At 42.8% G+C, this 25,300-nt stretch overlaps 1 protein-coding gene across 1 annotated transcript in view; it reads right to left on the bottom strand.

The window, feature by feature from the left end:
* The window catches only part of znf385c (zinc finger protein 385C), a 156,521-nt gene extending 131,892 nt beyond the window's left edge, over positions 1–24,629 (bottom strand). The window contains exon 1 of the mRNA XM_085404450.1: positions 24,559–24,629. The gene's annotated coding sequence lies outside the window, so the exon portion shown is untranslated. The remainder of the gene's footprint in view (positions 1–24,558) is intronic.
* Positions 24,630–25,300: the final 671 nt, after the last annotated feature.

The raw sequence follows: 25,300 nt of genomic DNA, 5'->3' as shown, positions 1-25,300 counted from the left end.
GAGGCCGTGGAGACTGTCAGAAAACGACTACAAGAAGACAGCTCCTTGGAGGACAGGACCAACTTCACACCCGATCAGATCTGCACACTGTTAGACCGCTGCCTCACCGCTACATATTTCAAGTACAACGAAGGCTTTTACAGACAAAAACATGGCTGTGCCATGGGCTCCCCCGTGTCACCTATTGTAGCCAACCTTTACATGGAGGAAGTGGAAAGGAAGGCTCTTGGCTCTTTCAAAGGAAGAGTACCCAGCCACTGGTACAGATATGTGGACGACACCTGGGTCAAAATCAAGACACAAGAAGTGGAATCCTTCACTGCGCACATTAACGCTGTGGATAAAAACATCAAGTTCACCAGGGAAGACACAAAGGGCAACTGTTTGCCTTTCCTGGACTGCGCCGTGCACATTGAAGAGAACGGCAAACTCAACATCGAAATTTACCGGAAGCCCACACACACGGACCAGTACCTCCTCTTTGACTCCCATCACCCTTTGGAACACAAACTTGGAGTAATTAGGACCCTACACCACCGGGCAGAACGTGTTCCCTCTAAGCCTGAAGGTAAAAAGAAGGAACACACACATGTAAAGGAAGCACTCAAAACGTGCGGCTATCCTAAATGGGCGTTCTTAAAGTCAGCAAAGAGGCACAGAAAAGAAGACCAGACACCACCGAGGGAGGATAAGAAGGACAGACGCAACAACATTGTCATCCCCTATGTAGCCAGTGTATCAGAGAAACTCAGGAGAGTTTTCTCCAAGCATGACATCCCAGTGTATTTCAGACCCAGCAACACGCTCAGACAGAAACTGGTTCACCCGAAAGACAAAACGCCAAAACACAAACTTAACAATGTGGTGTATGCTGTACAGTGCAGGGAGGAATGCTCAGACCTCTACATTGGAGAGACCAAACAGCCACTTCACAAGCGCATGGCACAACACAGAAGAGCCACCTCCACAGGACAAGACTCAGCAGTCCATCTGCATCTTAAGGATAAAGGACACTCTTTCGAGGATGCCAATGTTCACATTTTGGACAGAGAGGACAGATGGTTCGAAAGAGGAGTGAAAGAAGCCATCTATGTCCACTGTGAGCGACCATCTTTGAACAGAGGCGGGGGTTTACGACACCAACTGTCTGCCATCTATAATCCAGTTTTGAGATCCCTTCCCAGAGGCCTTAACGCCCACTCACATCCTGGGCCATCTGACCTCAGGAATTCGCATGATAAGGTGGGGCCAGGTTTCACAATGAACACACCCGAAACTCTGGCTGATTGGGACCCACGCCCAGTTTCACACCTTGGCTCAGGCGATTAGAGGATCATCGGGGGGTCCTTTTGTCCCTCTGTGGGGGGTTACTCCCACTAGGTTTATATCTGGGACTCTCCACCATTTGACCTTAGAACTGAAGAAGCTTCTCGGATGAGAGGTGAAACGTCTTCAAGTAACTTAAAGAAGTCCAGACGCTTTTCTTTCCAAGCTCCTTTGACTACGATGACCTGGATGACTGAGAACCTTCACAGACGTTTACTATAGGTCTTTACCAGGTTTGCACACACAGTAGCTGGTATTTTGGCCCATTCCTCCATGCAGATCTTCTCGAGAGCAGTGATGTTTTGGGGCTGTCGCCGAGCAACACGGACTTTCAACTCCCGCCACAGATTTTCTATGGGGTTGAGGTCTGGAGACTGGCTAGGCCACTCCAGGACTTTCAAATGCTTCTTACGGAGCCACTCCTTTGTTGCCCGGGCGGTGTGTTTTGGATCATTGTCATGTTGGAAGACCCAGCCTCGTTTCATCTTCAAAGTTCTCACTGATGGAAGGAGGTTTTGGCTCAAAATCTCACGATACATGGCCCCATTCATTCTGTCCTTAACACGGATCAGTCGTCCTGTCCCCTTGGCAGAAAAACAGCCCCATAGCATGATGTTTCCACCCCCATGCTTCACAGTAGGTATGGTGTTCTTGGGATGCAACTCAGTATTCTTCTTCCTCCAAACACGAAGAGTTGAGTTTATACCAAAAAGTTCTACTTTGGTTTCATCTGACCACATGACATTCTCCCAATCCTCTGCTGTATCATCCATGTGCTCTCTGGCAAACTTCAGACGGGCCTGGACATGCACTGGCTTCAGCAGCGGAACACGTCTGGCACTGCGGGATTTGATTCCCTGCCGTTGTAGTGTGTTACTGATGGTGACCTTTGTTACTTTGGTCCCAGCTCTCTGCAGGTCATTCACCAGGTCCCCCCGTGTGGTTCTGGGATCTTTGCTCACCGTTCTCATGATCATTTTGACCCCACGGGATGAGATCTTGCGTGGAGCCCCAGATCGAGGGAGATTATCAGTGGTCTTGTACGTCTTCCATTTTCTGATGATTGCTCCCACAGTTGATTTTTTCACACCAAGCTGCTTGCCTATTGTAGATTCACTCTTCCCAGTCTGGTGCAGGTCTACAATACTTTTCCTGGTGTCCTTCGAAAGCTCTTTGGTCTTGGCCATGGCGGAGTTTGGAGTCTGACTGTTTGAGGCTGTGGACGGGTGTATTTTATACAGATGATGAGTTCAAACAGGTGCCATTCATACAGGTAACAAGTGGGGGACAGAAAAGCTTCTTACAGAAGACGTTACAGGTCTGTGAGAGCCAGAGATTTTCCTTGTTTGAGGTGACCAAATACTTATTTTCCACCCTAATTTATGAATAAATTCTTTACAAATCCTACCATGTGAATTCATGGATTTTTTTTTCACATTCTGTCTCTCACAGTTGAAGTGTACCTCTGGTGCAAATTACTGACCTCTGTCATCATTTTAGGTGGGGGAACTTGCACAATCGGTGGCTGACTAAATACTTTTTTGCCCCACTGTAAGTCCAGTGAATGAATATTTGAATATCTGGGCACAACCCTGAAGTCTATGACCTTGGTCTAAAATATAAAAACTATTAGACCAGTCAGTGTACAGTAACATTTAATACACAATTCCTCAACCCAACTAAAACACAATAAAACAGAGCTACTAGCATCCTTTTTAGTCTTGTTTAATTTTAGGCTTTACTTTGTTTCCAATGATGAGATGTCGCATCCTATCTCGAGAGCTAGCTAGAGAGAAAATGTAGCTGAGCTGATTTCATTCAGTAGTCCACAGAACGAAACCTTTAGGTGCCTCACTTTTATTTCAGTGCTGGAAAAAAAAATCAAGATAATTTTGAATGGATTTGCTTATAACCTGTGTGATTATCTAAATGCTCATGCTACCTGCCAACAGCTTTAATTTCAGGGTTTTTATAAGATCCTTTATCTTCTGCCTGCATCCAGATAATGCCCTGAGATCAAACACTAAAAACAGGGACAGCTTCCAGTTTAAATGTTTAATTCATTGTAGTGAAAGTACACGTATTTATTTGGGGCAACTAAAAACTTAGTTATCTCTACTGTCACTATTTTGGATGTTTCTGTGACACGGCAACGCTCCCCCTCATTTCCATAATCCTTCAGATAAGGAAAGCGACAGGTAACATCCCTGAGCTGAACATTAAAATTTTTTTGGACTGAATATTATAGCAATAACAGCTTCTGATAATCACACAGTGAATGTGCTGACTGGTGTTTCACCTACAGCTGGTTGCCTGACAGTGCTTTACTAAGTATGTGGAGGCTGCCAGATGCCTAATACATTTTTATGTTTTGCAATCTTTTGACTAATTCATTAAAATCTTTCATCTTGCTTGCCTCTAACACACAGACTACACAGTAAAAGAAAAACGTGTGCACAATTACACGTACAGTGCACTGCAGTAGCGCCGCTATAAACCCAAATCTACTCTCTTCAGATCCTCGCTAGCCACGAAAGCACATAGCAATGGATAATAATGAATAGCAGCCTGCATTGCTGAGCACTTTGCAATATAATCTACAAAACAATCGAGTGAGGTAGTGATAGAAAAGGCAGGGAGGCAGAGAAAAAGAATGACCCCTCAGAACTGCTGAAATAGCACTGCAGGCTGAATGATTGCACAGCTACTCCACAAAAAAAGAAAGATTGAGAGTGAGATAGAGAAGTAATGCACTGAATCTTCTCGTTTGTGTCTTTACTGTTCAGCTTTGCTGTAGAAAGCTTTCAGCATTATAATAAACTTCACAGAGAGGAACAGTCTTTTTACACTTTTTCCACTGTGTACCATTTAACAGCATGTTTTGTGTACATATGTCTGTTTTCTGTCTAATTGCTGTGCCCTTCCACCCTTTACCCGTTTCCTCCTCTCCTTGCCGCTCCCTCTCTCCTTGTTTCTGTCTCTGGGTGATGAGTCAGGGAGCAGCAAGGGGTCCAAGATATTTGCATCAGTACCTCGCCTCATTTCCTTTCCTAATGGGAGACATGGGAGCCTGGCAGCAAGCAGAAATGGGGGCTGAAGAGTAATAGATAGGTGGGTGGAGGGGTTGAGAAAGCAAGAGATAGACAGATGGAGAAAAAGAGATGCTATAAAAAGAAACGCTGGATGATGAAGGGTGCTCAAGTAGGTTGGTGCACACTGAAAGACATATTAGCATTAAAATGGCAAACAACCAGCAATGCAAATGATGCGCATTTTCATGTGTGAGTCATTTGTAGCCCAAGTGTGTTGATTAAAACAGAGGTAACACTGATTCATTGTTGCTTGCGCTCAGTGACAAGATCAACCTAGACAACCTCCTCTCCACCTCCTCTTTGAGATGCTCGAAAGCTCGCTGATTCATCCACTCTGCTAGTACTGCAATGTTGTTGGTCCTATATGTGTGTGTGTGCAAGCATGTATGTGTGTGGTGTATGTGTGCCTTTTGGTGGTGGGCAGTCAAGCACTGCTCACTGGTTCACTCCAGTACAGGAGGAGAGGCCCACACATCATCCCCATGACAACACTATGCTCGCTTGCCAATATGAGCACCTCTACCTATCTAAGTCATTAGGCAGCCAGCCACCGATGCATTACCCATTATCAGATGTGCATAATAAACAGCTAGATCTCCAGAAAAATATGCACAACAAACAAAACAATTAAAAAAGCCTCATGAAATACAATATAATTTAGTCTGTTCAAAGACCTACATGCCAGCTAATGGGAATGAAGGAAACACAAAAACAGGTCCCAGTCCCTGACTGCCACTACTCCCTGTTGTGGGACTCTATCATCCAGCTGCAGGAGGTGATTTGGACCTGGAAGCATCCCTGTTTGCCATCCATCTGGTACTGCACTGCTGGGAATGGATTCAATGTATGTGTGCCTCTGTTTGCAGCAGTGGACGACTGCGTGCCAGACCCCTGGGCTGGCACCACTCTGTGCAAAACCTAATGCTAGCGTTATTGTTCTCCAGGGGGAATGAGGTTTGTGTCCCCACACAGCTGAGCAGGCTACAAGCTGAAGAGAGAGGGGGAAGTCGGGGGGGGGGGGGGGGGATATGAAGGGTATGCCAGGAGGGATGAAAGAGGGAGTAGCCAACCGTGGAAGTTTTTACTCAGGGTAATGCCTAGGGCGACAGTTAGGGGAAGGAAGGGAGGAACTGTACACACTTGGAAACAAACATCCGCCACAAGCTTCTGTTTTGTCACTACATTATAATGAATGTGATCACCTTCATTCCAATAGCCAAGCTTTCCAGCTGCACAAAAACTAAATAATGATATTAATGAAACCACATTTACTCCAGTGGATTTTGAGACGTGTTTCTTTTCAGTTCTCAATACGTTACTTCCTAAAGCGGCCAGTACATTACAAACAAAGTGTTTCTCAGATGATCAAATAGCTTTGGACACGCCCCAAATTCCTTGTCTTTACAAATCTGACATCCTGTATACAAAAACACTTTATGCTAGCATGGGGCAGAGGTAAAAAAATATATATATATATGAAGGATTTAAATGTTTCATTCAACTACTTATTTTCCAGTACATATTATAGAACTGCATGCAAAGGTTTTAGGCACTAACACTACATGCTTTAATAATAATAATATACTTGCATACACATTTTCAACTTACTGGTTGTTACAAGCATGCTGGACACCCTGACAATATTTTTCACAGGATTTAGGCTCAGTCTGAGATTACATAAAAGAGATAGAAGAAACTGACTTGATAACATAGAGGTCAGGGCCATGTCAACTGGATTTGTTTTTTCTCTTGAAAGAGAGTTCCTTATTCCTTATCATATTTATACATGAACTATATTGAAAAATTCTGGTGCGGTAGTTGCATTTGTCTCACTTTTAGCACACAACAGAACATGGTCAGATGACAAACACACAATCTCATTACTGGAAGTAAACTGTTTGGTTTAGGCAAACGGTGGTAGCTGGGTAAAGCATGCAAAAGGCAAGATGCATGACATCCACTCAACCACTATGAATTCTCCAGGCAGTTATTTGCTCTATTTTCACATGAGCTCAGACATCACAGAGAATTTGTGCTAGGGTGCTGGCAAGGTAAAGTCCATTAAAAGCCTAATCTGACAGACTAGGACAAGTGACTTCACATACAACTGTGCTGAGCAATGTCAAGACAAGTTCAAGTTTATCAGAACAGATAAACTTGACAGATATAGGGTTTTTAATACTACAGCCCCAAATTCTGATATATAGACCAATATTCTTCTTTTAGGCACATAAACAAATTCAATAGACTTCATTAACATTTGTTATAATTAGTTTTTTCTTTACTCATTCACACACTGCCCAGCTCTGCTCTATTAGCTGTTTGCTGTGTTTGCCATGTTGCAAATGAGGAAGTAGCAAATTTGTCATTTGTCCATTTAAGATTAGTCAAGAATAACCACGGACAAAAAATCATAGATGAGAGTAAATTCAAGCAAAACATGTTCTGTTCGGTAGACAAAAATCGTGGGTTAACAAACAGAGTAAAACATGCAGGTGGGTAGTGTATCACCATTGCAGTGAATGCACCATTTGCTTGGATGTATATAAAACTTCACCACATAACTGGCAAGAAAGCCCCTTGCATTATAAATTCCAAGTGAAAGGAAGGTTTCATGAGTACTTGTACACTGCTTCCTGCTCAAACTAAACCTGAGATCAAAACTCTTTGTAAATCTGTTTTATAAATGAGGCCCCTGTGCTACAGTGCATGTGTAATGTTGGCTTATCTCTGGCTGTTTATGTAAGGTGCTTGTTATTCTGCAAAATAATTTGTGACCAACTCTTTGATGCTGGGATGGTGACAACTGATTGAGCAATTTAACGGTATCGCCTGTTGGATAAGATCAAGGGAGCCCCTGAGAGAAACAGTGCATCTCAAAGAATTTATAAACCATTTAACTTGAACATTAAATAAAGTCAAAGTACAACACGATAAATGTCACATTCAGCTGGACAATCTCTTTTTTCCTTTCTTTCTTTTTTTTTTTTTTTTTTAAATAACTCAGCTTTAAGCTATACATCCATGGTGAATATGCAAGTCTTTCAAACTTAGTTACATAGGCTTTGTGCCAAAATCTTGCCATTTCTTAATTGACAACTGAATATATCTTAATGGATACATTTGTTGGACTTGTCTTTTACTACAGTAGGAGGAGTTCTGACAGCCGTTAGAGGGTGGTTGCACTTTAACTCCCTGAGATGCTAATAGATACTTGTTCCCAGTTAAAACAATTATCTCCTCACTCCTTCTTTAATGGGGATTGACATTTAAATGAAGTAGTTAATGTGTGCCAAGGACAGAGTATGCCATGTTAACAATTAAAATGTTGCTTAATGGAGCATGCCAGAGCTATTTTGAGTGCATGTTGTGGGAGAAAGAATAGTGCGTACTCTATTAGTCAGAAACCAGAGCGAATCCCTGAAGTGGGCCAAGGTCAGAGCTGCTCCTTCGTTTCTAGGCTAGCTGCTCGTCATTCAGGCACTTCAAAACCCTGACAAAAATCATTAACATAAACACCAACCTGGGAGAAGGCTTTTAGCATACAAAAAGTAGCCATTGAGAATGTTCTGTCATTTATGTAACACCTCTTTTGGCATGTTGAAAAGCAAGGGCTAGCAGGTTTACATGCAAGCTGAGAAGTGCCCTCAGGGCCCATTGCTCCTCTCTTTTAAAGACAGGCTTCATCTCACTTTTCACTCACTGTTTTTCCTGGTTTAAAGATTTATTTCCACACTGTTAGAAAGACTTGAGCTCACTGTTGCAAAGTGTGATGAACTTGGCTCATGCACAGTGGCTTAGGAGTCTGGAATAGACTTGAGAAACAAGCAAAAGAAAAAGAAAAAACAAAACAGGGATACCAGGGATACTTGTCTCTACTGTAAGTGGACAGCAGGAACAAGACGAAGCAGGAGTGAGGGTTGTTCCAGAGGAAGGTGGAGGAGGAAGTTACAGAAATACAGAGCTCCAGTGTATGTTTTTCCTACCAATCCCGTCCTTCAACTTTAAACTCTCTGAAGGCTCCAGAACCTCTCTGTCCTGAGCCAGTATGGGAACAAGGGTGTTCTCTATGTTCTTGCTGCCTTGTGAGGGGTTAGTTTCCCATACAAGCAGGTTTTTGGAGTAGGTTTTTGGGGTTAAATATGCGAGCTGTGTGTTCATGTGCCACAGTAAAGTTTACCATGAAGGAGGAGTGCCTTGGTACAAGCTGTGATGTGGGAAGGCTGTCGAGATCCATCTCAGGCAATGACTGAGCACACTGTTGTAAACATTTAACAAGTTCTATCCTGCTTTCAGAGCAAAATCATTCAGGTAAAAGTAAAAGGTTGTCTAAAAGTTGATGTCATTTTAGGTATTTTAGCATATTTCATTTAGTCTGAAAAGGCTTGAAGGTTCAAGTTCATAGTCAATTATCCTGGATTCAATTGAGAGATATTTCAGATTCAGACATATTTTAGATCCCTTTTTTGTAAAGCACTATAGGTTTAATATAGCTTGAGTTGGGGAGGATATAATAATATTGTATAATTAAGCCTGTGCCCTTAACTCAGCGACAACGATATGAATTTTTATTGCTGCTTTTCACCTCCAATTCTTTGTACTTCATTTAAAGTGAACCTGTTCTACTCTGTTTCATTTTATTCTAGGGCTCCACTGGAGTAGTTTTGTGTAATTAATGGTTCAAAAAGTATTTATTTATCTTGTACTGGAACTTGAACTTGGCGTGGGGTTTCTGAGTTCACAGAGCTGTGTGCCTCAGATGACCAATAAATTTCATTTCAATGACATCATGCAGAGCCAGGACTAGAAAAAAAGTCTCAAATGCAGACTTTAGAAGAGTCTGAACCCTAACCTTTTCACCTTTAGAGATTACTTGCACACAGGCTTTCTTCATTCCTTGATATACATGACTCCTCTTTAGTAACGCTGGCATCTTGTTGGCACACTATATATACTAATATATTTCTAAAATAAACAAATAAATGACTTCACTGCAATTTTCCCACTTAGACAAAACCATTGAGTGGACCAAAGTGAAGCTTCTGATGAACCAGTTTTGGCACCTGGACAGTCCTGGTACAGCCGATTGTCAATTTGCATTTCAGAAGCTACTTAAGATACTGAATAAACTGATTGAGGTGTAATGGGTTTGCCACACCTGTGGTTAATCACCTTTGATTACTTGTCAGGGATCTGTCCTAGAATAGATCTGTGCTCACTCAGTAACAGCCACATAGCCTTTAATAAAGGACTGCAGAAATTTCCATAATGAGACTGACATGGATATTTTTGCCACCTCAGTGTAGGTGGGGGAAAAGGTTTGCTGCTGTCCAGAGATGAAAACTAAGCTGCTGCTACTGTGATGTTGATTTGTGCGAGCCATGTTTGTCGAAGTTGGGGTTTATGTGCATTCACTGTCAACATACTTGTTTAGAAGTGCACGGAAAGGGATCAGATGTCCTCAGGTTCACAGCTTCAGATATACTCATGTTTCCTCTCCTAGTTTGCCGTGAAAAACAGCAGATCTACACTGTTTTCGCTTTCACCTCAGTTTCCTAGCTATTGATTTCCTGCGGACTTGGGGGTTCAATTTGTCTGAAGAAGAACAGTGCACTGTTTTGATTCTTCAAAGACAGTCACTGAGGCATCCCTGGGTTGCAGATCTTGTAGCACCCTGCTCACTTCACTGAGAGAATGAAGACCCTCAGGAACCTCTGAGCTTTTTTCAGTATTGCAAATGACCGTTGGTCAAAAAGAGAACGGTTTTGTTTTGATATCAGAATTTCTAACTTCTACATTGGCGATTTTTTGATGCCGAATCTGATGTCACAACAAGAAATTGCCATATTGACGGGATAACATTTTTGAATATTTATAACAGTAAACAGACTGCAAAATGGTGATGAGGTAGTGGAGTGAATGAGAAGAGGGGGGACTATGTGAACACAGCAGTTTGTGTGGACACAATCAAAGGAAAGAGTGAGAAAGTACAGCTGGAGTTTGTGTAGTGAAACAACCTGTAGTTAAACTGTTTAAAATAAAAGGGTTATATATAAGCTTTATTTAGATGTTAGCGTCTGTTGACATCAGCTATCTACAATCTTTTGGAGTTATTAAGTCGTATCTGTACTTTCAGGTATCTTTTTCCTTGCTTTGGCTTGAAAAGGACTGTATGTGGCTTTTCAGAGAGCAAGTGCATGCATTCCTCCGCTCTCTTTATCTTGTGTTGTGCACACTCTGTGACAGCAGTGTCTTTGCAATTGTTAGCCCAACCCCAGTAGACCCTGTTTTGTCAGCAAAAATGCTCCCAGGAGCAGAGCACTGAAAGATTCCCATTCTTCTTTTTACTGAAAGGAAGAAATATATAGTTCAATTATAGGGTCTATCAGGCTAGCGTGAGTTTGGGATGGCTTAAATTGAACTGGTGGGAGACAAAGCCAAGCTGATGAGTAATATAGTACAAGTGGAGCTCCCTGTACCCTCAGCTTTTGCCTCCTCACTGACTTAACATACACACTGAATCATTAGTAGAATGAGTCTTTTAATATGTACGGCTCAAGTCAGGATATGTCAGAAGTACTATAGATGCAGGAACTTGCCAAACAGGTAAGAAATGGAGAGAAAGACAGTGAATCAATTCTGTTAACAGAAGTGATTTAGTGGATCAGCGAGTCGATATGTGCGTCAGCTGCGCGAGTTAAGAGTTGATGTCTCGGCTGCTGCTGCAGGGCTAAGAGGGATTTTGAACCGGAGGAAGTGGAGTTAATAAGGAATCTCAAAGAGCAGAGAGCTGGCCTTGCTTTCTTCATCCACTCGTGGCCCACCAGTTTGACATGGAGGATAAGGGGCCTCCAGCAGAGTGCAAACGCACATCACCCACACACTCCTGCAACGCAGAAATGAAAATCACCTCAGCTGTAAATGAGAAAATGGATAGAGACAGATACCGCTGGAAAAAGTGCACACACTGACGACACAAAGTAAACAGTGTGAAAGCATACTGAGACTGTGGAAAGAATAAACAATCTCGATTTTCTAGAGCGGCTAAGGCTTCATATGGTAAGAGCCTGATAATCTGACTTCTAATCCAAGACCAGGCCCCCACTGATAGGTTTGCTAAGCCCTGGTTCATTGTGAGGATATGGTAGACGTAGATCAAAGAGGGCAGTTGAATGATATGAGCAATTCTGAGTCAGCTGCTACGTCAATAGTGGCATCACAGGCTCATCTTCGGTACCAGAAGTGCTATGAGGCTATCTGTGGTGACCTGAGCCTCACCCATCAATATCCAGCCCCCCACCCTCATCACAGCCTGCATGGTTCAATAAGAGACACAGTAAAACAAGAGTGTGTGCCTCAGAGTCAGCCCTCCAGATGGTGGAGGTTACTGTGATCAGCATGGATTACATGTCTTTCCACCCTGATCAATGAGAGATAGAGGCAGGGGTTGGTGGCTTGGTGGGGTGGAGGAAGCTTTGGTACCACCTCCTGCAGGCTGTAATGACTCTGATAGCTGTTGGGGGCAGGAGAAGAGCTGTTTGCTGTGCTGGATATAAAACAGATGATTGTTTTCATAGGAATTACATATGAAAGCAAACTGAAAACACACAATCCACAAAAACACTATCTCGTTTAGGCACACTGTTAACAATAAGCACAAACATTACACAAATAGCTGACAGGCATGAGTAAAATGTACTAACAGCGAACAAAAACAGTGACAATATTCCTCTCATACTGGTTTCAGTGGCTCCTTGTTAAACTCATAATTTATAGTCCTTCTCATCAACATACACAGTGCTGAATAATCAGGCCCCATCATATCTTAAAGACTTCATGGTACTATTTTATCCCAAAAGATCATTTGTGCAGGTTTACCCACTTGCTACATGTCGAGCATTTTGAAAAGTGCAGTAAGGTGGATCGTTAACCTATCCGGTTCATTTCCTTTAGAGCCAGCTCCCAGTTTGCCCTGGGGGGAAATTATGGACTAAAGATCAGGTTTAAAATGTTCATTTTATTGTAAGGATAACAATACCTTTCATCATATTAGTTATGCTGCTGTAGGTTCAGGCTGACAATCTCAAAACTGCAAAGCCCTGTGAAACCCTACAACAAAACCTGACATTCAAACAATATTTATTTGTCACATACACAGTCATACAGGGTACAACATGTAGTGAAATGCTTGTGTCCAAGCTGCGGACGTAGCCAGGCCATTCCAGGGCTTGTTTTAGCATGGGGGTCTAGCCAGGACCCTTACTGGACACCGGGTGGGAATCAAACTTGCAACTCCCGCTCCAAAGGTGTGTAGTCTTACCACTACACTATCCAGCTCCATTCACTGCCCCAGAAATGTAACAGCATCACGTTGATGCACCCCACAGTTATTATGATTGGCCTGTTCAGTACATTCAGTTCCTCCTGTGCATTTTGGCTGTTTTTTCACCATAGTCTTTGAATTTATCAGTGGGAAAATGACCATCACCTAAACATAATAATGGATTGGATTTATAAAGCGCTTTTCAAGGCACCCAAAGCGCTTTACAATGTCACTACTCATCAAAAATCAATATATATAATCACAAATGCTCAAAAAATCCTAAGGGAAGATTGCTAAAACAACTAGAATGGGATTGAAGGAATATACAATGAAGTGAGGGACAAATATTTGACCACAACAAAGACTGGAGACCTAGGAGGGAAAGAGGTCTCAACATTTTATTTGTTTCTATTGGCTGGCACCGCATATAAAACATATATAACAGGACATAACCACAAGGTAATTAACACATAAAGCACCAGCACAAGGATAAGTCCCGGAAACAATATCAGCCAGTTACATAGACTGCATTGTAGGCTAAACAATGATTCACCACAGAAGTCTAAATCAAGGTAGACACAGGTAAAACCAGCGGGGGTGTGGAAGATAATGACAAGGAGAAAAACCAGACATACATGGAAACAAGAATCCGATGGATCAAGAGCCAGTGTAATTCCCAATGTATAACAGGAAGTTGAAATGAGATAAAGCGATTAGCACACAGACCAAACAGAGGGAGGCAAACTCGGGAAAATTCTGGAAACCACAAAAACAAGAAAGATTGGTTTGTTTAGATTATTGACAAACTCAGTAAATACTACACAAAAACTCAGGACCGTGATAGTTTTCATTGTCAATAATTTTCCATAAGGAAAGCTCAATTTCTTACTCTTAAACCCCCCAAATTACTATCCAAAATATACAGAATGCTTTCTAAAACAGATGAATCAATATCACTTCCTATTGCAAAATGGGAAGCGGATTTATCAGTTAACTTAGACCTAAACTTCTGGTCTCAGATTTGCTTAAAAACCTTTCATCTAATTAGAAATCCCAGTCTTCAATTAATTCAATACAAAATATTACATAGAGTGCACTATACAGGTCATCGGATGTTCAAGATGGGCTTTTCGTCTACCAACAACTGCTCACACTGCCAAACCAATTCACCGGACAATTATATCCACGCTCTTTGGTTCTGTCCACCAGTTCAGAAGTTTTGGCGCGAGATATGTGAAGACTTATCGAAGTGTCTGAAATGTAACATTCCAACTTCCCCCTTAGTGTGTTTGTTGGGCAGCTTAGATAATGTCACTTCAGAAAAGAATATCGCCCATATGGTTTTCACTGCCCTATGCATAGCCAAGAAAACAGTCCTCATGAACTGGAAAAATAAAAATAATCTTAATTCTAACCAATATAGAAATTATCTATTAGATTACATTAGTCTTGATACAGCCTCTGCCACCACATCAGATCAATTGCTCTGGGCTCCTTTGATCAGCTCCATCACCTAGTGGGGGTGGGGGGTCATAGTTTGGTCCCGCCTTCACTGTTGTGATTGGTGTGGGGGTAGGGACAGGCTTAGGGCGTCGGGGGGTTCCCCGGAGGCATCTTCCTTGGGGGGCTCAACCCGGGGTAGCGGTCATGTCCGGTTAGGGGCTCTGTTGGCTCTCAGGTGACTGTTTCCTCGCGGCTGCGTGCAGCGGGGCTAGGGGAGGGTCTGTGCTGACGGACGTGGGTTACTGACCTGGTAGCCTGGCTGCCCCTGGGTGGGTCCGGGATGGGCGTGAGGTTCTGGGGGCGCTCCGTCTCTGGGCTGGGACCCGGACCGGGCCTCGGGGGCTTGGGTCCTGGTTGGTGTGTTGCCGGGGTTGTGGGTGGGTGGGTGCATGGGGGCCCAGCCCTGGAGCAGGGTGCCGCCGGTGCGTCGAGCCACCTGGGGGGCTCTTCAACTGGTGGGGGAGATTGTCACATCTTGCAGGAGCTTTCCTCTCCTCAGGAGCTCCCTCTGCAGGAGGGGGAGATACAGGAGAGGTGGAGGAAGATCTCAGCCTGGGTGTTTATTGTCTTATGTAGTCTGGAAGATGAGTGGATGGTGGGGTGGGTGCAGTTTTCTCTGTGGTGGGGTTGGGTGGACTGTCCCGGGCTCTGTGGGGCCGGGCGGCGCTGCTGCACTGGGCCCGGTCTGGATGGGCCTGGGCCCCCTTTCCCTGGCGGGTCGCGGAGTATGGGGGTGCCTACTGGGGTCAGCGGGGGAGCTGGCCCCAGGGAGGGGTCACTTGCCCCTCCCTTCCTTCCCTCCCCATCTCCAGCTGCCTCCCTCTTCCCGCTCCACCACAACCACCCACACATGCAGGGCCTTGGAGTAGGGGTATGTCACCAGGGTGCAGAGGAGGCTACCCCCCCCCCCCCCTCTGTCCCCTTCTGGCTGCCTCTGCCTCAATTTTATCCCACAACTTAGACATTCACATTACTCACACTCTCATTACACATACATATAGGATCTTGGGGGTGGGCACGATACACGGAGTCCAAAGTACCATCAGGGTGTACACCCCACCCCTGGCATCGTTGCCCACCTCTCAATTTTAAATACACATAGACATTGAGGGCTAGCAGGAGGGACCATGCGCTTACCTGCTGCTCTCTGGCAGGTAGCTCCAAGCCCTCCTGGGTTTTAAATGCACCTTAGAACACACATGCATCAACATTACAATGAGCGGGTGGAGGGAGGTTTGGAGTCTTCTCTCACCCCCATTCTCTGCGACCTGCTGGAGCAGGGGGGCTAGGACTAGGAGGAGGAGTTGGCCGTCCGACTGCGGTCTGGAGTGTGGAGCCTTCCTGCTGCTGCGGAGTCGGGGCGGTCTGCCTCCCCCCACCGCAGGGAAAAGGGAAACACCACCTGGGTCTGGGTGCAGTTCCCCCCTCCAGGGGCGGGGGCACCTAGACCCGGTTTGTAGAGTACGCTTGGGGAGTGTGATCGTGTGTACAACGTCTCTTTATGTCTGTCTCCACGTTGGTTGAGTGTGGAGTAAGTGCATATGAGAGCATGAGGGTGGGAATGGATGTTTGTATCTGTGTGTGCCTGTATGTCTGTGTCTATATGTCAGGTTGGGTGTCAGGCGCCACCTCTCTGGGGACATCTCAGGCCCTCCAAGGTTTGGAGGCCTATCTCCCCCTACCACCACTTCCCCTGCCAGTGGCGGACCCCCTCAGACATCGGTGCGTTGGTGGTTCTTTGTGTCCGGGGATGGGCGTCCAGGTACACACCGGCTCACTCCTTGGCGGCCGCTTATCGGGGCCTGGAGCCTGGGGCTCGCTCGGGCCACTTCGGAGGTGGGGTGCCCCCGGCCTCTCGGCCTGGGGCTCGGTCACTCAGGCGCGGCTGGCTGCCGGCGGAGCTCACGGGCGCGTCACTGCAACTCCCCCTGGCTTCTGCTCCGCGGCTGCTGAGTGAGCCCTCATCTGGGACTCTCCTCAGCTCTTTCCGGGACAGTGGCGCAGCTGCCCCTCTGTTGGTCTTCCTTGGTCTCTTGTGTTCTGGGGGCCTCTGGATGTCTGGAGTTTTGATCACCTCCACACCTGCTTCACGCCCTGGAGGACGGGGCTGTGGCCCCCCCACACCCTCTAGCAGATTATTACATGAAGGAACCTTTTAAAAAACAAAAAACAAGCGCGTCCATGCTCACAGGTGTACACACGGGTGATCACACCCACAAACTACACCCTTTTTGGCTCCTACCTCAAAGCACACTGTGTTCTGTTGATCTTATGTGCTGCACAATAATGTTTAACATTTAGTATTTACTGTCATATTCCCATATATCATTGTGATGTTGTTTATTCTATTACTCTTGTTCTCTTCTGCTTTCTTTCTTTTTTCTTTCTCAGCAGGTGATCCAGGTGATTGATATATGCATTTTTTTTTTCTCTGCCCGTTCTGTTGGTTTTTGTCTTTTGCCCTTCTCCCCCGTCCCTCTTCTCAGCTGTTTCTCTTTCCCTCTTTCTTTCTCCCCTTCTTTCCCCCAGTCAAGTCTGTCCCGTATTCAGTAAGTGAAAATAAAATAAACAATAAAAGGTGAATCAAATGGACCATTACGGCAAGGCTGGGATGGTCAGTTTGGTAAAGTAAATCCGTTGGGCATCTTTCTTTGCCTTTAGACAACAATTCTGATGGCAAAAGAGCCAAACGGGACAGGCCAAAAAAAAAAAAAAAAAAAAAAAAAAAAAGGAAAGCTCACTGGAAGAAAAATGCTACTGTGATGGAACAACAAATCTTACAGGTACAGTCAGTTCAACCTAAGCCCCCAGCAGATGAATGTAAAGTAGATGATATAGAGCAGATCCAAAACACTGTGAGGTGCCCGTCTAACTTGATGGCTGTTAGAGCTGCATATTCATTATTTGTTACTATCTGACATTTGGGTGACACATGCAACAGAAAAAAAACATCTTTCACCTGCTGTTCTGAAATTGTCTTTTGGGATGTTGATATTTTCTCCAAAGATATCCCCACTGCTCAAACATTTATGCTACAGACAGCAGGGCTTTTCATTTTTATTCCAAGCTTTATCTTTTGAATTACAGCTAAATCCACCTACTATTTTATATGGTAGAGCAAACAGTGGGCGCATGTTTGGCTATGAAAAGAATCATTCTTATTCACACTCTCAGCAATGGCTTATATCATAATTAACTTCCCTTTTTTCACTAGAAAAATACTAAATAATATGTCAACCAAGGTTGAAGCAAGGTGAGGGCAAACTGTCCTACAATTCAACTAAAAAGCTTTTATAGAGAGTGGTTACTCTAAAGATTTTGCCTCAGATAAATCCATTGCACCCAAATATTATTACTTAAACTAATGCCTTTCATTTATTAAAAGCAACCAAATAAAAATAGCTTGCAGTGAGGGGGTGGGCTTTATTTTTCACTGCTTCCTTGCCTTGGATTTAACAGTAAATTCCCAAACCTTGCTACAAAAAAAGTGAACATGAATATTGCTCCAATAATCCTGACATTCAAAAGCCCGGAAAGTGATAAGGGACAAAGACTCAACACGCTATCCAGATTGGGAAACTAGTCATCTCAGTTATAAATAATCCTGATGCCGTGAAAGCAAATGAGTAATACTCTTACTTCTGTCAATAATGATGACTGTTTTGCCTTTATGTAATACGCAGGTCCCACAGATCTCCTCTGAAAGGCTGTAGTTGTGTTTAGCAGCTAACAGATGTGAACGTGAGTAAGTGACTGTATGTGAAGCAGGGTGTTACTGAAAAAAAGCACACCTACAAAAAAAAGAGAAAAGTCAAGAAAATATTTGCATATTCATGAATGCTGCTCATTATGAAGGCTCTGATCAAGTGATTTAGCTGCTACCCTACCTGAGAAGTTCAGTTGGACCTAAACAAGCAACCTTTTTAAGGTTTGTTGTTGTTTGGAGTGGTTGAGGTGGTGTACCTGGCCCCGAACACTGAGCCAGTGTTCAGCCCCAGAGCACCGCCATTCAGCAGCAGCTCAGCGGCATAAATGCACCTCTGTGTATGTGCATCTGTTTGTGTAAGTGAGTGTGCCATTCTAACACTGGAGCCACTGTGAGTGTGAGTCATTACACATCTGTGAATGTGTGCGTGTAGGCATCTAAGGTTGATGGCAGCGAGGCAGACTTCTGCTGCTTTCTGTTAATGAACATAATGATTTTACAACAAATCAAAATTAGATCAAATGAAGCTCAACACAGATGCTGAAAGTGCTACTGAAGAGGTTCTGCCTTCTCATGTTATTGTAGGTGTTGAAAATTGTGATTCCCCTCCCATCTATTATTCCCATTTGTCTTCCAACTTCACTGTGCCAGATCCATTTCTGTTTGGGCACAGGGCTCAGAAGGGGGATTCAGGTGTCATGAGGGGATAGAAAAGGGGTCTACAGAGGGATGCCAAGAGACAGTAATGGGTTCAGTTGTGTCACATCTTGGGATAAGCACCTTTGGTCAGGCATGCCAGTCAGGAGAGTTGAGAGAGGAAGGCTCTAACAATGGGAAATGGACAGAAGGCAAGTCTCGAGATCTACGCAGCTCTGTGTGCAGCTGTCAGAATCCCTGACCCCTACCAAGTCCACCGCCACCTTTCTGTCACATCTAGTCTCACACAGAGCAACAACCCAGGCCAGCTAAAGGCTCTGGGGTAGACACATACCACTACTCCAACTAGACAGCATGGCATGAAGGTCAGGTTTACATGCCTTTTAAAATAAATATAAACTTTTCATTGCACCCATCAACCAAAGCCATGCACAGCTAGTTACTTGCCCACCTGCTGTGCACCTAATCCCCTCAGTGTGTGGAAGAAATTCATAATTTATGAACCTTATGTGTTAATCCATTCTCCTTGAAGAGCTTTTTTTAACTGAATAAATTCTTCTGACGACACCTTAGCTGTGACTTGTGATGAAATGCCTTGTACAAATTTCAAGATTGTGTTGAATATGATAGCACATCTACTTTTCCATGACAGAACAGTGATGTCCTCCAGTGCCAGGCTACCCCCAGCAAGGTTGAATTTAGCTGTGTGTTTGTTCTGGCAGACAGAAATGTGACAACATGTGCGTCACAATTTTAGCACAAAACTTTTCAGACAGTCCAACTGAAGGTCACGGTACTGCTCTGATTGGTTTTACAGCACAGGTTGAAATCAAGGGTATCAGTCACACAGAGAGAGGGATAAAGACTGAACCAGAAAGGTCAACAATCTACCCACACATGTGTAGATTCAGTCTTGGACCTTGCAGGCTCCAACTGTGTCGGCTCCTCAGCTTGAGCACACTGGTCACCTTCGCTCAGCAGGTGACGATACCACGTAACAGTAACAAGGAAGATGATCATTAAAAAAGTCAAAGTAAATAAGCTAGTGGGCAGCTGAACAGCATACGAGTGAAACCAAACAGAAAATTACACTCAGCAATATAAATGCATGTGGATCACAGAAAATCTTTTTCAAATGCACACATTGAAAAGTATAAATATATCCATAAAGTCTTGACATAGTGGTAGCAGGAGTACCATGGCAGTATTCGTATTCATCTGTGTGTATGCTTAGCGTTCTGTTTAAAAGCCTTCAAGCTTCAAGCTGGTCTCTTGTCCAAGCAAAAGAGAAGATAACCTGAGGACCATCAAATCAAAAAGAGGGAGATGCTGTGGCCGTTATGAGAATGTCACTGTAAGCCTAAGTGGCTTTACATCTTTAAATACTCACACACAGCCTGTCAGAAAATATTTATAATTACCGATATCAGAAAATTCGAGCTCCCATATAATGCTGTCTCTCTCACTTTTACTTTGCTCATATCATACCATTTTTAACACTTTTCTCCTCATTTTTTTGTTGTATTCTATTTATAGTCTCACCAGATGTCTCTGCAGACCTGTGGAGTAAATAATTACATTTCTTCTTTCATGTAAGGTGCCATCTTCCCCACAAAGTAACATCTACAATCTCACAAACAATGCCCATAGAAGAAAAGATCTTTTCAAGCCCCCAAGTAGATGAAATGTAGTGCAGACACAGAGGGAACCCTCTCAAATCTACCGCTAATGCTTCCTCCAAAATGACCCCTGTGAGATGAACAAGGCTTTTCAGCCCTGAACCCTACAATGAGTATAAAGGCACTTTAAAGCATTTTGCTGAGACACGTTTCACCGCTGGCTGCCAAAGTGGAGGTAAAAAACTAGTAACCACAGCTAACAAGACAGGCTGTTTTTTGACGTCTTCTCTTTACCATCAATGGCAACAACAAAACCTAAGCAATGCATCAGTCACTCACGCACACCCCATCTCCACCCTAAACTATATGCCATAGTTTGTAGTAGGTCTACTGTTCAGTTAAGAGAAAAAAAAAGCCACATTATTTTTCATCCAATTTAAAAACTTCTAGCATCCTTTCATAAGCGTTAGAGCAATATTACGTGTTTTACCTGAAATGTCCAAGTGACTCATTTAAAAACAATTTCTTACATTGAACCTGCTCTGCTGTGCATGCACTTCTACCCACATCCACGCAGGATGATGTAGGTGTAGGTCAACTGCTATTGGGCTAAACGAGAGCTTTAGGTGAGATAATGAAACATTATCAAAACATGAATCAGTGCTGTGCTGAATGTGGCTGCCAGTTATTTTGTCAGCTATAATTCAGATACAGATATCTATTCAATTCAGTTCAATTCAAGTTTATTTATATGGTGTGAAATTAGAACTGTTGGCTGTAGGTTCTTTATACTGCAGGGTAAAGAACCCAACATCAGATCACCTCCTACGAGCAAGCGCTGTTAAATATCTGCTAATCATTTGTTTGAATAATAACTTTTTCTTGTTATTCTCAAGCTAAATACACTCACTGGCCACTTTGTTAGGTACACCTGTTCAACAACTTACTAATACAATTTTCTAATCAGTCTAATCTAATTAATATAATCACATGGCAGAAACTAAATGTATTCAGCCATGTATGCAAGATGACCTGCTGAAGTTCAACCCAAGCATCAGAAATGGGAAGAAATGTGATTTAAGTAACTTTGAATGTGACATTCTTGTTGAAGAACAGGCTGGTCAGAGTGTTTCTGAAACTGTTGATCTATTGGGATTTTCCCACACAACCATATCTAATGTTTATAGAGAAAACAGAATACTTTGAGCTGATAGGAAGGTAACAGTAAAGCAAACCACTCGTTACAAGCAAAATATACAGTGGAGCAACTCTGAACAAACAACACAACAAATCCTTAAGTAGATGGGCTACACCAACAGAGGAGAACACCAGGTTTCATCTTTCTTCTATCAGCTAAGAACAGGAAGCTGAGGCTGCAAATTGCACAGGCTCATCAAACAGAGGATTGGAAAAACGTAGCCTAATCTAAAAAGTCTTGATTTCTGCCTCAGCATTTGGATGATAGGGCAGAAACAACTGCTGTAAACAACATGAAAGCATAGATCCATCCTTTCTTGCATCAATGGCTCAGGGTACAGTAGTGGTGTAATGGCGTGAGGGATATTTTGTTGGGACACTTTGGGCCTGAGCATCATTTAAATGCCACCTTAAAATGCCTAAGTGCAAGCTGCAGACAATGTCCATCCCTTTATGACCACAGAGTATCCAACCCCTGGTGACTGTATCCAGCAGGAAAACACACTGTGTCCCAAAACTCAGATTATTTCAGGCTGGTTTCTTGAACACTACAATGAGTTTCCTGAAGTCAAAATTCACCAGATCTCAATCCAACAGAGCATCGATGCAATGTGGTGAAATAGAAGATTCACATCACGGATGTGCAGACAACAAATCTTCAGCAACTGCATGATGTTATCATATCAATGTGATTCAAAATCTCTGAGGAATGATTCCAGCACCTTGCTGGATCTATTGAACAAAGAATGAAGGGGTTCTGTGAGCAAAAGGGAGTGAAAAATTAGGTTAGATCAACAATTCTTAAGGAGGTTTGAAGTAGTGCGAGGCAAACTTTACTTAAAAGTTCTCTTTCTACAGATCATTTATATGCTCAGAAAGCAAGTAAACAATTGCAGGTGGCAACATTAAGTAAAATGTAATGTGGTTTGGAATTAAGTTTCATAAACATACTTCAAAACTGAGGGAACAGGAAAACTTAGAAAGTTGTGTAATGATAAAACAAAACACCTGATGGGCTGCAAGGATAATTGGATTAATAAATAACAGACTGTGTAGAAAAAAAAAACACCGCAATAAGGCTGAGTCTTCAGAAGTAAACATGGTTTAACAACTTTGTGAGCAAATTGTTCAGCAATTTAAAGAATTTATTTTCTCAATGTAAAAATGGCAAAGGATTTGGGAATTTCATCATCTTCATAACAAGATTAAAACAAATATACAGAGAATGTAGAAAAAACATTAAAAACTGATACTAAATGGCTGTGACCTCAGCCAGTGTATTATAGATAATACATAACACTGTAGCAGACATCACTGCATGCTCAAAAACACAAAAATCCCTGTCAAGTAATGCAATTCATGACTGCACTGCACTCAGAAAAGCCACGGAAATTAACTGTTTTTGAAACATGGGATGTATATGTATAATATAAAAATTGTGTTTTACATGTCCATATTTATTCAACTTCATGGTGTGCACATATGAGGTAAAAGAGCAAGACTCCAGAACTTTACTCTGAAGCAAGGGGGAAACTATTTGTTTGAATTGCTATCCTGTTAATTAGAAATCAAACAAAGTGAGTTTTTTCTTTTTTCTTTAGAATTCATCTCTTCATCATAAAAATGTAGCTTGACCTAACAGTATAGTTTAGGTAACAGGCAACTACTGGCAATGCCTTTTCCAGATGGAACTTGCACTTTGCACACATGTCCACAAACACTGCCATTACTGTACTGTAATGCTGAAAGCCTGTACTGTAATAAATGGCTTGTGGCCTCATGGCAAATGTATCGTTACACACTATCTCCTGTTGGCACAAGCTGTACAATGTCAGACTTTCTCCTCCAAAAGAAAAAGAGGTGGCAAGACAAATTACAACATTCATCATCAGAGTAATTCAGCAGGAGAAGCCTTCTCTCAGAGGTTCTCACCATAAATAACCTCCGTATAGATCCGCTGCACTTTGTGAAGCACTCCAAAATCGGCCTTGTGATATTTCACTTTATTTATTCATTGCAGCAACTACTGGGCAGTAAGAATACAACAAAAGAGGCATTTCGCTGAAAATCCATCAAAAGTGCCAAAGGAGAGTCAGAAACCACTTGCTAAAGAAAGCTGGAGATGATTCCAACAATATGCCAACAAACATGCCCTCCTCCCATAGTACCCCTGTTTTTGATAGTTCATAAAAGCACTGATAAAAAATAAATCTTTAAAAGTCCAGAAATCCTCCATGAGCAAACGTCTGTTATTACTGCTCCCACTAGACCATATGTGACAGAATTGCGGTTAATCGAATAGTAAAAATAGGTCCCATGTGTCACAAGAGATTGCATGCAAAGCCAGTTTTACCTACTTCATAAGCAAAAAATTCTGGAGAGTGTAGTACGATGTAATATGTGCCTTTTGCACAGGTTACATAGCAATAAGACAAGATGAACACGTAAAGCTAAAACTAAAGGAGTCTCCTCAACACTATCAAGGGCGATAAGTCTTATTTGATTGCAAATGTAATTTAATTAGGTATTTAAGTATTAAGTATTAGAAAGCTTGCAGTGCGTGAAGCCTCTGTATGTAACGTGAAGGCAAAAGTGCTCTAGAATAACTTCATGTTTTTACTGACAAAGGGTATCTTGTTAAGTCATATAAAGGGGTGAGGGGTGCATGACCCACAGTTGAATGTATACCAACAAATGAATCTTACATATATCTTTTAGATACCTTCTCTTTCGTTAGTTTTTAAATTATGTCTCAATCTCTTTTTTCATTTTATTAAGCCTATTCGGGAGATTAGTTTGCTAATATTATTTTCAGAGAACAAATCAGTTAAATGCATTTTCCATACGAAACAAGTGATAAGAAAGAGGATTATTCGGCGGCTGCTGCTGATGCGCAATTACGCATAACCTCAAAAATTCACAGTCTTTCGCCAAACCCTCCTAATCCTCCAGCGACTGAGAAAATAAAACTTTACATGCACTAAATGAGCCCTTTACTCCACTCTGTCTGAAACCGGCGCATCCACGCACCTGAAAATCCCGCATCATTAAGTCAGTTCAGTCCCGTGAAAACTTTTTGCACTCGGCAGTCTTCTTCACATGTCTACACTCAGAAACGAAGTCGCTTTGCCTTACCGGTCCCGTTTCGTTTCCGAGTTTCCCGGTGCTCGTCGGTGCCCGGCAACGGCAGAAACAGATGGCTTGAGACTGGCAGCCACGGCAAAAAAGCAAACCTGTCCAGTGCAGCGGTTTTGTAAAGTTTAACACGGTGCGACAAGCTTTGGAAGGAAGTGGCTTTTCACAATAATGGCATACCAGTAGCACTAAAGAGTCGTGATAGACTGCCAGGCCCGCGAGTTAGAAATTTGCTTTCAGATGCGAAAAAAAAACATTTTTATTTAACTTTCGGCCTCAGTTTAAACTGCATTATGAGAAAACCCTCTTTACTTAAGATCTAAAAAAAAAAGACAAACAACTTTGTCTTATTTTGAAACACATGACCAGATGTCTTTGCTCTTTTTATGGGTGTCTTGACAGTTCCTACACTGACCAGCTGTTTTACCTCCAGGAACTCATCAACACGTCTATGCAAACTGTTCTTTGTTTTTGGGACCCCAGATAACAGGATCAGTACCATTTCTTTACATATAAATGTATTTCACGACACTCCCGTTCTTTTATTTTCCCAAATAAGACTTGTATGTATATTTTTTTTCTTCGTACACTCTCCCATACAACTTACTTTTCCTAACAGACTTACATCAAATACAATATTAAGATTCCTTAATTGACATTTATGTGGTTGCACCAAACAGGTAGCTTATTTATTGGTAGCATGACCTATTACTTACTGCAGCACGATGGTTTGCTTTAAAAT

This window comes from Rhamphochromis longiceps, linkage group LG4, assembly GCF_057381845.1.
Source record: "Rhamphochromis longiceps isolate RC_006_pf linkage group LG4, R_longiceps_female_GT1.1, whole genome shotgun sequence".
Classification (NCBI taxonomy): domain Eukaryota; kingdom Metazoa; phylum Chordata; class Actinopteri; order Cichliformes; family Cichlidae; genus Rhamphochromis; species Rhamphochromis longiceps.
Note: the sequence above shows the minus strand (reverse complement) of the source record. Positions and strands in the feature narration are given on the sequence as shown.